Genomic DNA, 14,449 nt, shown 5'->3' with positions numbered 1-14,449 from the left:
TTTGAGGACCCATATTTGTGATGGGAGTTCCATCATGTCTTTATTGCATGGTAGTTGTGCTGTAACAGACAGGTGGGAACCCCTTTGTGAGAAAATTGTGAGCCATAAACTGTGCATGCTGAGCTTACACATCAACATTATTTCTGCAGAATTTGGTCATACTTTATTTTCTCTTTAAGCATTCACTGCACCGTGCTTCTCTGTGTAGAAGTGTGTCAAGGTGTACTTAACTCGTAACAGCATCATGGGTCTAATTCTTAAACTAAACTTTGTAGTACGTTTTAGAGTGCTACAAAACATACTGCAAAACGTACTACAAAGTGTATGTTTTTTTCTGTTCTTAAATGTGCAGACTGCTTCAGGCTGACTGAGGAGGCTCTGCACATGTAAGTATAGATTTTAGTTGTAAATGTGGGAGAGACATGGTGGAATGGGTGAGAAAAGGGGCAGACTTACTCATAAAGGGGATAGGATTAGGGAGGAGTATGAGGGGGGTTAGGGGTGAGGGATAGGTTTGGGAGGAATATCACCCACCCACACCAGAGTAAGCCAGCTGCATTACTCTGGTGTGGAGACATGTAACTTACACTTTTGTAGTAAGTTTACACTCATTGAGTCTGGTTCACAAAGGTAAACGTAACTTTTGTGGAAGTTTACTATTTGTTTGCTAATCACAAACTCCGAGTTAGCAGTAAGTGTATGACTGTGACAGTTATGCAGTCGTGGTAGAGAACTCCACATATAAAAAGATAGGATAAGACAGAATAGCAAAAAAAAATGTAAACTTACACAAAACTGTAAGTTTTACTTTGTGAATCAGGGCAAGCATTTGTGAATAACGAAAGTAGCAAACTTACGACAAAGTGTAAACGTATTCAAACGTGTAACTTACCTTTGTGAATCAGGCACTTAGTTTTATTCTCTGCGCACTTTCGTATGGGAAGAATGTGGAAAAAATATTTTTGGCACCATGTCTATAGTTCTTCCAGTCAAAATGTTGCCTCAATTTGAACCCCCTTTGAGCTTCACTGCTTATTTCTTTAAAAAAAAATTGGCCCTATTTTGTTTAATTTCCATATATTTAATGCATAATATAAAATCCCACCTATTATATGGTAGCGCAAACTGCTGTCAGGCGCACTAAAATAAAAAAAAGATCTGGCATTTATTCTGAATCTATTACTTTAGAATGTACATTATTCCAATTTTATGAGGAGATAAAAAAAATAAAAATAAAGAGCACAGTTTATTTGCAATGGAACATTCTTAGTATCTCGACATAGATGAATTAATTCGAGAGGAGCGAGAGTTTCATTTCAGCACCTATCATTTCTTAGTTTGTAATGAAGATATTTTGTCTTCGGCAATCTGGAATCTTACAAAATTGTAAGGATTTTAGCAGTGAAAACACCTTAAAAACAGCAGCAGATGTCTAATGTGACACTTATAGAGAAAATTAATAAAGACCTGATGTCATGCTCCTTCTAGGAAAGAGTGTGAAATGCACTGTCTCAGCACAGCGTGATTAGTATCTGCGGCACCCCTAGCTCCAGGCTTCTGAATTGCTTTTAATTTTCAAGCTTTTTGAAGAGTTCATTCTTGCACGGCTGGCAAAAGGTATGCAATTTGCATCTCTGCTATGACACTGACATACTTGCTCTCTGGACTCTAGGATTATGTGACACAGCAGAAATTTCCAGATGTTACAAAAAAAGTCACTAAGAAAGGCTGGATCATGGGGTCCACACTTTAAGTGACAAGAACGTCAGTTTTTAAGATAAACCAACCAATTTTTCAGAAAGATATTAGTGAAAACCAGAGTTTTCATTACTGATTGCAGTTTCAAATGCCTCTCAGTATGGTACTGTCCAACAGTGAAAAGGGCCAACCCATAACCAAAAGTGAACCTGGGAAATTGTTACAACAAGCAACAATAGTCTCCTAGTCAGTACCGTGTCACAGACATCTCAGAAAAAAATCATCATTCACATAATCCTCAGAATGTTTATAAAGCAATCTAAGGACATATTTAGAAAAACAAATGATGGAGCGCAATCCTACACCAAATTTGGCAGCACAGCGCTCTGACATTTTTAAAACACAGGGATGCACTGTTTTTACAAGAATACAGCACACCCCTGTGTTTCCCCTAGCGCTGGCACAAAAAAAGCTGACTAGCACCAGCACATACACCCTGTCGCCATGTTGCAAGGGTGCCTGCACTGCAGGGGTGATTGTTTATGTGCAGGAAGGGGCACCTTCCTGCACATTAACAATCATTCATGGTGATTTGCTCTTTCTATGTGTGCTGTAGCACACAAAAAAAGAGCAAAAAATGAAGAGAAATTAATAATTTCTCCTCGCATCACCATGCTAAGACCAGGTATTCCCAGGCATTAGTTGTTGGTGCTGCCCCAGCCTTGTAAATCTGCGGCAGCGTCAAAAAGCAATGTGTGTTGCAGTGGAACGCAAACTGCAACACTCATTGCATGCCCTTTGCCACAGAGGACTGCGGCGAAAAGGGACATATGTACAAGGTGGCGGTAGTGCCACATTGTAAATATGGGAAATGGCGCTACGCCACCAGAGCGTCAAACAAAGTGATGCTCCGGTAGTAAAAGGGACTTATAAATATGCCCCCTTGTGTTCACAATCCAATATGCCTAAGAAGCATGGCAATACCGGGGCAACTGTGGAGATTGATAGATCAAGGAAAACCTTCCCAAAGCTCCTTTACCTGTGTAGCTAAGTTTTTACTATAGCAAGGGGTCAAAGACAGAATCCTTATTTGCCTGGGCATTGTTAGGTTATGAGCCAATGGATTTAGAAAAATACAGATTGATTGTGGAGCCATAGTACACTGTGATCGCTTTCCCACACTCAATGCAAAACTTGTCATAAAGTGAGCTTCTTGTATGATGCTTATAAAGTTGACTTCTAGACTGTCTTTCTCAATTTGTGTTGCAAAATTATACCAATGTACCCTAAGAAACACATTTTCCACACGAAGGGCATGGTTATGATGCCGGTTGGACCAACTTCCACAGTCCCGTTGGAGGTGGATGGACAACCGCGGTCTCGTCAGAAACGCTTGGTCCTACTGCTGGATCACAATGCATGCACTCTGTAATCTGACTGACCGCTGAAAGACCACTGACTTTGACAGCTTTTCTCCAACTGCAGAGATGGCGGTTGAAGAAAAACAGCATCCATAGCACAGTACAGGGATCTCCGACAGCCGTCCGGATTAAGGTGTGAGTTTCTGATGACACGACCATGGCATTCTGACTAACTGCATCGAGTCATCGGATACTATGGATTTTCGGTACATACTCACTCACCCAAATATGCTTCACTCCAGCAGTCTCCACAGTGGATCCCTTCCTCCAGGTCCCCCCTGTACCTGAGCAGCTGTACTCGGATGACTACAAACCTGTGGGCGCAGAAATCCAGGTAAGTCCTTATGCGGTATGTATCATCATTGACTGGACTGTGCAGTTTCCACCACACTCAGCAATGGGGTACATGGCGCACAATGAGCACATGCCTGAAGTTATAAAATAGATAAAACATGATACAAAGAAGCATAAAAAACTTAGCAGAGTACCCATCAAGGTGAGGGGGAAGAAGCAAGACCAACAATTTGAATAAACCGACCTGGAGCAAGTATAAAATCATATCTGATACAATTAAACCGTGCACCAATTCACATATATGATAAAGAACATGCAATTCTTTTATGTATATGTATGTATGATTTTACGAATGTAGGTATTTACCTATTTGTTTGTTTAACAACCATGACATTTAGACTAGAAATGTTTTACTAATGGAAAGCAGCAGACAAAACACACTAATCAAATAGGGTGGATAACAAAATCCGAAAAAGAATGATTCTAGCATGAATTAAAGGTAAATTTGTATGTAAGTTGACAGAGAAAACAGACTGTCACCTTCACATGTTTCTAACACTAGCAGAAACAGAAAGATTTACAGCGATGACGGTAATGTGAACCGGTAAGATGTTTTGCTGTTTAGTAGCAAGAGGTGACTCTTCAAATTCCTGGCAGAATTGAGTTCTAGTGAAGGAGTCCTAAAATTGGAAGGCAGATGCAGCATAGGGTGGTTTGATCAAGACAAGAGGTTCTGATTGGCAAATCTAAGATTACAGGTAGAAAAACAAGTTTGTTTATCAGAAAGGTAGTCTGGTTATATCCTTTATTATCCTTTATGAACTATTACAGTGCCTTGAAAATTGTCCTAGTTTTGACAGCCAGTTAGTTTGGGGGCATTAGGATGAGGTGGGAGCGGGCATGTATAAGATTATGGTGCCAAAGTTTAAAACATCATAAAAAGACTATAAGGAATAACAGCCTTCATGGGCAAAATCCTGTCCATAGTCTTAGAGAGCAGAAATATTTGCTCTGGACTCTAAGGCAGCCTGGGACATTTTGGACAATCAGGTGGAAATGTATACAGAATCTGCGCAATAGCATGATTCAAGTTGCCAAATTAGAGATAAGGCTCACTTTCTGGTATGGGCTTAGTAACAATGTGTTTTTTTAAGTTATATACAGTTACTTTCACTAACGAAGCACAGTAAAATGACAATGTTGGGTTGAAATGAGCTCCAAATTAGTGAAAACATTTGGGCTACATCCACTTTAAAGCAGAGAAGAGCTCCAAAGACGCCTTAGGTTCACCATGCAGACAGACACATTTCCAAATTTGGGATGAAAATATTAGTTTTGCAGATGTCAAGGATCAGAGACAGAAGCTACATAGAAACTAAGCACTCCATCTCTTTGACACTAAGGGCTGGATGTATATCTTGGTGGTAAGGATATTCCATTGCTAAAGAGAGGGAGTATCCTTACCACCAACATAATGATCCGCCAGCCAGTTTTATTTGTGGTTGTGCCATTGGTGTAACCATGGTGGAGACTACTCCACCCTCGCCATGGTTTAACCCCGCTGATGGCCCAACGGACTAAGTGCCGTGAGAGGCTCACCACTATGTCTGCCCACCTAGTTTAGATACAAAAAAGCAATAGATGAAATGTTTGTAATAATCTCAGCTACTGGTAATTACTCTGGCCACATACCAGTGCACACATAATTTTGATGCGTGGACATAGCAGTCAGTTTTCACTGCCAATCACTGCCAGAAAAACCCTGTTGTTAAGGAGCAGTGATAACTGCTTAATGCTCCCCTCACTATCGAAGAGAATACCCATAGCAAAGGGACCATCTTTTTTATTTTCAAAAAGAAAACCCCATTTCAGGATTTTCTTTTTGATAATAAAAAGGAAATACGTATTGCGGATGGCTCCATCATGATAATGGAGCTGGGCATCAAACTTAAAGATCCTCCCAATGTTTCAAAAATGGTATAGAAATTACAGCCGGCTCAGCAGTCATTTCTAAATCTGGTGAGCGGAGTCATTTCGGCCTTTAAGTCCTCCACCAGGCCGACAGTGAATACTCTGTCAGCCAAATTCTAAATCTAGCCCTAAATGTGCTATGTGTGGTAGGTATTTTCCCATATGTTTCTCGCTTACCTGACCTGAAAATATTTTGAAAATTTAGATTTGGATCAATCCCTCATTTCCTGCTCCTAGCATTCTACAAAACACAAGACAAAACATTAAAAAATATTGGTGTATCCTAAATGTGAAAGGCTCCTCTTGTAATATTTTGTTGGATTGATTCAGTCAATGTTCAGTATTGTACAATGTCTCGTCATCTGCAATGCGTCTGCTGGTTGATATGCGTTATTTGAATGTGGAAATGGAGTTAGATCATTTTTTAATTGCCCTGAAAAAAGAATTTGTTTTAACTCAATGATTTCCTTTTATATAGAAATCTAGTGCTTCTATCAATTTTAAGACTTTTATAAATTTAGTATTTATTTTTATTTAATAGACTAGGGCCTCAATAAGGATAATTTGAAATCTGATAATGAATACTGGGGAAGGCTCACTGGTAGACCATTGCTGTAGTCCAGTTTACTGAGTATTAGAATGGAGAAATGGAAATTTTAGGCTGCTGTTTAGATGAGTACTTCATGAGAGCATAGACCGAGCTGGCTTCTAATGAATAGCAGTTAAGGAATTAGATGTACATAACAGTAGGAGGGGTGTGAAGGATGCGAGTGGGGTCACCTTTTAAAGTTGGAATGTGAAACCAGATGAGGCCATATTATCACAAATATGCTAATGTTGCATTGTCTACACCAAAGAAACCCAGGCCTTACTTGTTGGCCTCAACATTTTTGGTGTTTTTGGTCCTTCAAAAAAAGACAGTAGAGAAGGTGTGCCGAGAACAATGTAAATTAACAACCATTGTCTTATCGAATGCAGATTATATGTTTTTAACCCTTTTCTGTAATACATTTTAAGCCCACACACATCTATGTGAGTTTCAGATTTTACTGGGAGAAGCATGGGAATGCAGAATGGTAAGGCATTTGCTTTTATCATCTGACTTTTGCATGGTGAGTCTCTATTGTAAGAGAGTGCCCACCACACATAGGGTATATCAAATATCTGAGTGAAATTCATAACACTTATTCCTAATTTCAGATTCTTCTGTACAATTCAAATCACAATAACTTTTCTCTACACCCTTGTTTGTTTGATTTTAGTTTTCATTGTGTAATGATGCATGATCATTACACAGCAAAAAATAGGTTTAAGTCATGTATCAACTGCGTACTCTGGGTATTTTATGCTTTGGAAGCTGCAAAAGCTATATTTCTTGACCAGTAGAGATTTCAGAACTTAACATTATATTACCTTCATAGAATAGCCATTAATACATTTAACTGTGCCATTTTTTTAAATGTAATGATGAGTATGAATGGGAACACCTTGTTCAATCTACACAAGTGACCAGTACAGAATCCAGAATACTTTTGCGATTTTTTAGAATGGTATAGTTTTATCAAATGTTTCACATCCATTTTAATCGCAAATTGCAGGCATGTAAAAACCATAAAATAGGAAATAATGACCATTTCCAATAATGTAATCAGTATTAGATATTTGATATGACTTTATTTTGGTTAAAACCCCTAAAAAGCCCACATACATACCTCGTGTAACACATACAATACATAATCAAACAGTACAGAGCAACTAAGCATCCATCAGTATCACTTATGCAATACCCTGTTATGTATCTAATTAAAAGTCAATCATCAATAATAGAGTGTAGTCAAACTTTATAAAGCATGCCTAGTCATCATACATGTGCATACTGGGACTACACTAGAGACTAAATCCCTTTCCTTTTGTAAACCCACAAGCGCATCTATCCAAATCAAGTTTTGTCCCAATACTTGATCACCCATACAAAATTCATCACATTAGATAGATTAGTCACACATAACCAATTTTGTAAGTGAGGGTTTAAGAGGAGACTGCAATACCATCAATATGTAAGAATTGTGAAAGAATGAAATCTGTCAAAATATAATATGGTCAACACAAATTTATAAAACATTATGACTTTTCTACTACTCATTGTAAAATACAGTGTACCTTGAAAATGTATGCCCTTCTTCCTCCGCACAAACCCAACTGCAAATAAATATCTGCTTAGGCTGATGACTATGGGCCCGATTCACAAATGCAATCTGAGACAAAAGTCTAACTTTACAACTTTTGGTATTGACACAGGTCATTTGCGAGTAGTACATCGCAGTCAGGCTGGAATCTCTGGCTCATGTCGTACTCTCCGGCTCAGGCCGGAATCTCTGGCTCGGGCCGGAATCTCTGGCTCAGGCCAGAGGAAGCATAATTAATGGGCCGGAACGCAATTTAAAAAAAAAGAGGAACATTAGGAACACAAGATAAACGGTAGAGGTGGTCATGAAAATAAGTTTGGGCAGAGAAAAAGGTGTGCTAAGACATTGCATCATATCCCAGAAAAGCTTGCTCCTTTGTATCATGGTACATGCAGTCCACAATTTGTGCTCCCGCAGTGTTGACTGTAGTGTTGTACCACAATCAGTATTGACTTTAGTGTGACACCAAACCAAAGATGGTACATGAGTGGCTGCATGGGTTAGTAAACACGTATGTAAGTGTGTCTATGGTTGAGTGATTGAGAACATTTTTAGTTGTATGGATATGTGAATGGGTGTGTAAATGCATATATGACTGACTGAGCGGCTGTATGTGTGCCTATAAGGTGAGTGAATGGTTATGTCAGTGGCTATAAGGATGAGTAATTGAGTGTGAGAGATTGTATGAGAGTGTGTGCTTGTGTCACTGACTGTACAGGTGAATGCGTATATGTATTAGTATAATAATCAACAAACGGTGGTGGTGGTATTAATGGTAGCACATCACTTTTTGTGCATAATGGAGATTGGTATACAGTATTGGTTACCCTCGAGGTTAAGAACATACACTCCACTACCTCAGGTGTCAACCCACTGTGGTTCATCTGAACCCAGTGTGCATGTCATATGTAGAAATAAACCTCGGCACTCTGACCTGATCAGTAATTCATTTGTGGAAAGTTATCCAATTATACGATACTCAATTTAGACAAGGAGCAATGAATATTTTGCTGTTCAATTTAATGCATGTAAGATGACACAAATTTGACAAGATTCTCAATACATTTAGTTCAGAAGCAAAAATTGCAATGACTTGGTATTACAGGGATGGAGGGCATAGTACAGTAAACCTCCTGTAGAGCGGTGGATTGGCAGCCGACACGTGTTTTGTTACAAAGTAACTTTTTCAAGGCTGCAAATAATCAATCAATCAATCAATCATCGGAATTTGTATAGCGCGCTACTCACCCGTAAGGGTCTCAAGGCGCTGAGGGGGAGGGGGGTCGCTACTGCTCGAACAGCAAGGTCTTGAGTTGTTTCCTGAAGGAGAGATGGTCCTGGGTCAGCCGAAGGTGAGTGGGGAGGGAGTTCCATGTCTTAGCTGCCAGGTAGGAGAAGGATCTTCCTCCGATGGTGGATTTCCGAAATCGTGGGACAGAGGCGAGGGCGAGGCTGGCGGATCGGAGCTGGCGGGTGGGTGTGTAGAATGTGAGGCGGCTGTTGAGGTACTTCGGGCCTATGTCATGGAGAGCCTTGTGTGCATGGGTGAGGAGTCTGAACGTGATCCTTTTGTTGACAGGGAGCCAGTGCAGGTCTTTCAGGTGGGCGGAGATGTGGCTTCGGCGCAGGATGTCCAGGATGAGTCGTGCTGAGGCGTTCTGGATGCGCTGGAGCTTTTTCTGGAGTTTGGCAGTGGTTCCAGCGTAGAGGGTGTTCCCGTAGTCCAGGCGGCTGGTGACGAGGGCCTGGGTGACCGTCTTCCTGGTTTCGGTGGGGATCCATCGGAAGATCTTACGGAGCATACGCAAGGTGTTGAAGCACGATGATGAGACGGCGTTCACTTGCTTGGTCATCGTGAGTGAGGAGTCCAGGATGAAGCCCAGGTTGCGTGCGTGGTCCGTTGGTTTGGGTGCGCAGCCCAGGGCAGGGGGCCACCAGGAGTCGTCCCAGGCGGAAGGAGAAGGTCCGAGGATGAGGACTTCCGTCTTGTCTGAGTTCAGTTTCAGGCGGCTGGTCTTCATCCACTCGGCGACTTCTTTCATCCCTTCGTGTAGGCTGGTTCTGGCGGTGGCTGGGTCGTTGGTGAGGGAGAGGATCAGCTGGGTGTCGTCGGCGTAGGTGATGATGTTGAGGTTGTGTTGGCGTGCGATGGCTGCGAGGGGGCTCATGTAGATGTTGAAGAGGGTGGGGCTGAGCGATGATCCCTGTGGTACGCCGCAGAAGATTTCGGTGGCCTCGGATCTGAACGGGGGGAGGCGGACTCTCTGGGTTCTTCCGGGGAGGAACGAGATGATCCACCCCAGTGCCTTCTCTTTGATTCCGATGTTGCTGAGGCGCTGCACTAGGGTGCGGTGGCAGACGGTGTCGAATGCTGCGGAGAGGTCCAGGAGGATGAGGGCCGCTGTTTCCCCATTGTCGAGCAGGGATCTGATGTCGTCAGTGGCTGTGATGAGGGCGGTCTCGGTGCTGTGGTTGGCTCGGAAGCCGGACTGCGAGTGGTCGAGGGATCCGGTCGTCTCGAGGAAGGCGGCAAGCTGTCTGTTGACGGTCTTCTCAATGACTTTGGCAGGAAAAGGGAGGAGTGAGATGGGGCAGAAGTTCTTGAGGTCGGTGGGGTCCGCTGTTCGTTTCTTCAGGAGGGCGTTGAGCTCGGCGTGCTTCCAGCTCACCGGGAAGATGGCGGTGTTCAAGGAGGCGTTGATGATGTCCTGGAGTTGGGTTGCGATGATGGAGTCGGCTTTGTTGAAGACGTGGTGGGGGCTGGGGTCGGTAGGGGATCCGGAGTGGATGGTGTTCATCGTGCCGGTGGTGTCTTCGGTGCTGACCTGGGTCCAGGCGCAGAGGTTGGTGGTGGGGGGCGTAGGTTCGGTGGATGGGTGCATGGTTGGTGCACCAAAGCTGTTGTGTATTTCGACGATCTTGCGGTGGAAGAACGAGGCGAGTGAGTCGCAGAGGTCTTGCAAGGGAGTGATGTCGTTGTTTCCGGCACTGGGGTTGGAGAGCTCTTTGACGATGCTGAAGAGTTCCTTGCTGTTGTGGGCATTGTTGTCCAGTCTTTCTTTGAATGTTGTCTTCTTGGTGGTGTGGATCACCGAGTCCTAACATAATTGTGAAAAGAAAAGCAGATAATTACGTAGAGCCTTATCGTTATATCGAAAAGAGAAAGTTCTTTCTGTCTCTCTTCAAGAATAAGGAAATTGCAATGTCATGTATAGGTATTATGCACATGATGGTGCAATTTCCTTATTCTTGAAGAGAGACAGAAAGAACTTTCTCTTCTCTGTATAACGATAGGGCTCTACGTAATTATCTGCTCTTCTTTTCCTAATTATGTTAGGACTCGGTCAACTTGACAAGAAGACCCTGGATGTCTATGAAATTCGAGCAAACTTTATAGATTGCTTTTAAGGTATACACCTTCACTTTTACATTTCAAAATGGATGGCAGTTCTTTGGTTCCTACTACTTTTTTCACAAATATAATTCACTTTAGAGACCAGTTTTACTTATCTGGTTCCTTAGCTGACTGTGAGTTACTCCACTTATCAAGGGGTGTATCTGGGTCTGTTCTTTCTAATGACTTGCACAATTCTTTCCTTTATGTCACAAGATTGTGGTTTAGAGCTTGTAGTAAACTACCTTTCTTCTACACATTTTTTCCTGTTTCTTGATTACTTTATTTCCGCTTGCATATATTATATATCTCTCTGTTTGCCATTATTTGCAGCCTTGAAAAAGTAACTTTGTAACGAAACACGTGTCGGCTGTTGAACCACCGCTCTACAGGAGGTTTACTGTATTATGGCTACATCCCTGCAATACCAAGTTATTGCAATTTTTGCTTCTGAACTGAATGTATTGAAAATCTTGTCAAATTTGTGTATCTTACATACATTAATTTGAACAGCAAAATATTCATTGCTCCTTGTCTAAATTGAGTATCGTATAATTGGATAACTTTCCACGAATGAATTACTGAACAGGTCAGAGTGCCGAGGTTTATTTCTATATATGATATGTATTAGTATATGTAACAGTAAGTGACTGATTGTGTGAGTAACTGTATAAGAAGTGAGTGGCTGGATGAGTGACTGCATGGATGATTGAGTAGATTTGTCTGTCCCTGTTTGAGTGACTGAATCAGTGTGTGAGTGGGTGAATGGGTGAATGAGTGGATGTGAAAGTGTCTGTATGTGTACATGACTGGATGTCTGAGTTGCTGTATTAGTTACTGAGTACATACATCAGTGATTATATTTGTGAGTTAGTCATTGTGTTAGTAACTGTATGAATGAGTTCATCTGTGTGTGTCTCTATAAATCAGTGAGTAAGGGTGTTAACTGTTTGTTTCTGTCTGTCATAGTATACAGTGGCAGCCGTCGCCTGCCTAGAGTAGTAGGGTGGCCGTGGGTGAAGAGGGTGGCAGGTTGGGAAGAGGGGAGAGAAATAAAGTATAAGTAAAAAAATAAAAAAGGCTTACCTGCTGCACTTACACCTGCTGATGCCTCCCTTGCGGCTCCTCTCATCAGCTGGACGGAAAGGGATATTCCCACAAGGCACAGGCCCCACACCCAATCCAGACACTGCTCTCAAATAAGAGCAGCATCAGGATTGGTTTAAGTGGCCTTGTTTGCCGCTCAGACGGTGAATTGGAGCCTGTGACTTTTCTCCAACCCGTCTGTGTAACACAGCCGGTTGGAGATACATAAGTGCTCATATGTGTTTGGCCAGCCTAGTACGGCCAAACACACATGCGTACTTATAAATGAACACTACTTCTCCTCCCTGCCCCGCCCTATACCTATTGTATTGCAGGGCTCAGACAGCATAAATAAATTGTTATGTCATTTTGAAAACTGTGCAATCCACTGAGCCATATCTCCTTGGGCCTCTTAGTACTTATGAGTGCATTTTATTGACTAAGATTCATATTGATCTTTTCCACCTCCCGTTGGCACAGCCATGTGGGTGTAGCAGAGGTCAGATCTTCGAGCCCTGTGGCTGCGACGGTAGGTATCCACTTGACATGCTTCACTTTTTAATGTTTTGTAAGTACTATGTGAATCCCCGGAAAACTTTTATCATTCCTATTTTGAAACAGTTGGAGTTGAAGCAGGTGCGAACAGATTTAATTTTTTTACAACTGTTATCCAGTAACACTGTCTTTCATGTTTGTAACTTTTTTAAATCAGCGAAGAGGCTTAGAGCCAGCTGCGATTAATTGACAGTGACCCATAACTGATTACACAATACATGTTTCTAACACATACAGTTCAGTTAGGGACACCATGCTTATTCCCCTCCCTCTTTTTAAAGATGTATTGTATATGTCCTTTGTAATATATTTTCTTGTACTGTACATGAGACTTCTAAGTCAGATCGGTTATTGACGTCACTGTTTTAGACAATTATCTTTTTATATGTACGGTTTTAGACTACTTTGATGGTTTTATTCAAAAACTGAATAAAGTGCATTTGATTGATTGATTGAATAAATTGATTATATCAATTTGTTATTATCATTGTATTTATTCTACGCTGGCATGGACTGTGAGGTGATGCTCCCCTACCATTACGGAGGAGCCACCCATGATTGCATATATGAGTGGTTGAGTGGGATTGGGTGTACGAGAGGTTGTATGAGTGTGTAAGTGGTTCTGCAGATGTCATCAGTGATGTCATTTGAGATGTTATCAGTGATGTCATTTGAGGTGTCATCAGTGATGTAATCCGTGATGTCACTCACCATGTAATGAGTGATGTAATATGTGAGGTCATAGGCAGTATACACTTTATGGGATTATTTTTTCTGTGTTTTTATTCATGGTAGCAAAAAGAACACATTCTGGCTCTTGACCTTTATCAAGCTTGTTTCCCTTGAAGTCATATGTGTCTTTTAATTGTCAAACACTAGTCATAGTGAACAGTGAAAACAGACTTTGAATTGGTGCAGTATCGTTGATATAAAAATCTGTTTGAACATTACTTGCCAGGTTTATTATTAATTGTTATAATTCAATCATGGTTTTGTACAATAACTATTCATCTAGCAACCTAAAAATGTACCTTACCAAAGGTTTCTTAGAGGTTTGAAATTTGAAAATAAATAAATATGTTTTGTCCATTCAAACCTTGCTTCCTCACAGTTCACATAATGTAAAATACAACTCAATTTCTAAGTATTTCCAAAGAGCTCCTGAATTCAGCAATCCAGTTCGAAGAAATGGCAATCCAAAGGTCAATTAGATAAGAGATTAGAATATCCCTCCAAAAATCCTGCTTTTTTAAGCATCCAATTCATATACAACCACAAAATATTTACACACACAATTCAAATCCAGGTAAAATCATGACAATTCCTTCATACCAAACAATTGGTATAGACAAGTGCATGACGCAAGCGACATCCTGGATGACAATTCAAATATCATTTCCCATAACGTCTTCTATTTAGTACATAAATGAACAGATTTGGAAAAGACCTCATAAATAATCTTTTGTTTTAATTACAAAAGAAAAATGTGTATGCCTTTATGCAAAATGAATTATCCTAAAGTGAATAAGAAATTCCAGACTAAGTTCAAGAAGGACAACTCCTGCTCTAAAGAGAATACATGCAATAAAAATACCATACTACAAACATCATATGTTCTTTTGTTGTAAAGTTTAATAGCCATTCCATGTTTTAACTGTCACAGTCTTTCTGGTAAATTGTCACATGATAATGACACTATCATAAAAAATGTGTACATAAATGTCAAATGTAATGATGATATATTACACAAGAACCTTAAAAGATGGTTGTCAATTGCCACCTTAGTATCAAACAGAAAAATACAGGTAGAAATATTAAACAGTATAATTTGTACATCTTGTAAT

Source organism: Triturus cristatus, chromosome 5_2 (assembly GCF_964204655.1).
Source record: "Triturus cristatus chromosome 5_2, aTriCri1.1, whole genome shotgun sequence".
In the NCBI taxonomy this organism is placed as follows: Eukaryota; Metazoa; Chordata; class Amphibia; order Caudata; family Salamandridae; genus Triturus; species Triturus cristatus.
The sequence above is the reverse complement of the archived record's forward strand: the minus strand, read 5'-3'. Positions refer to the sequence as shown.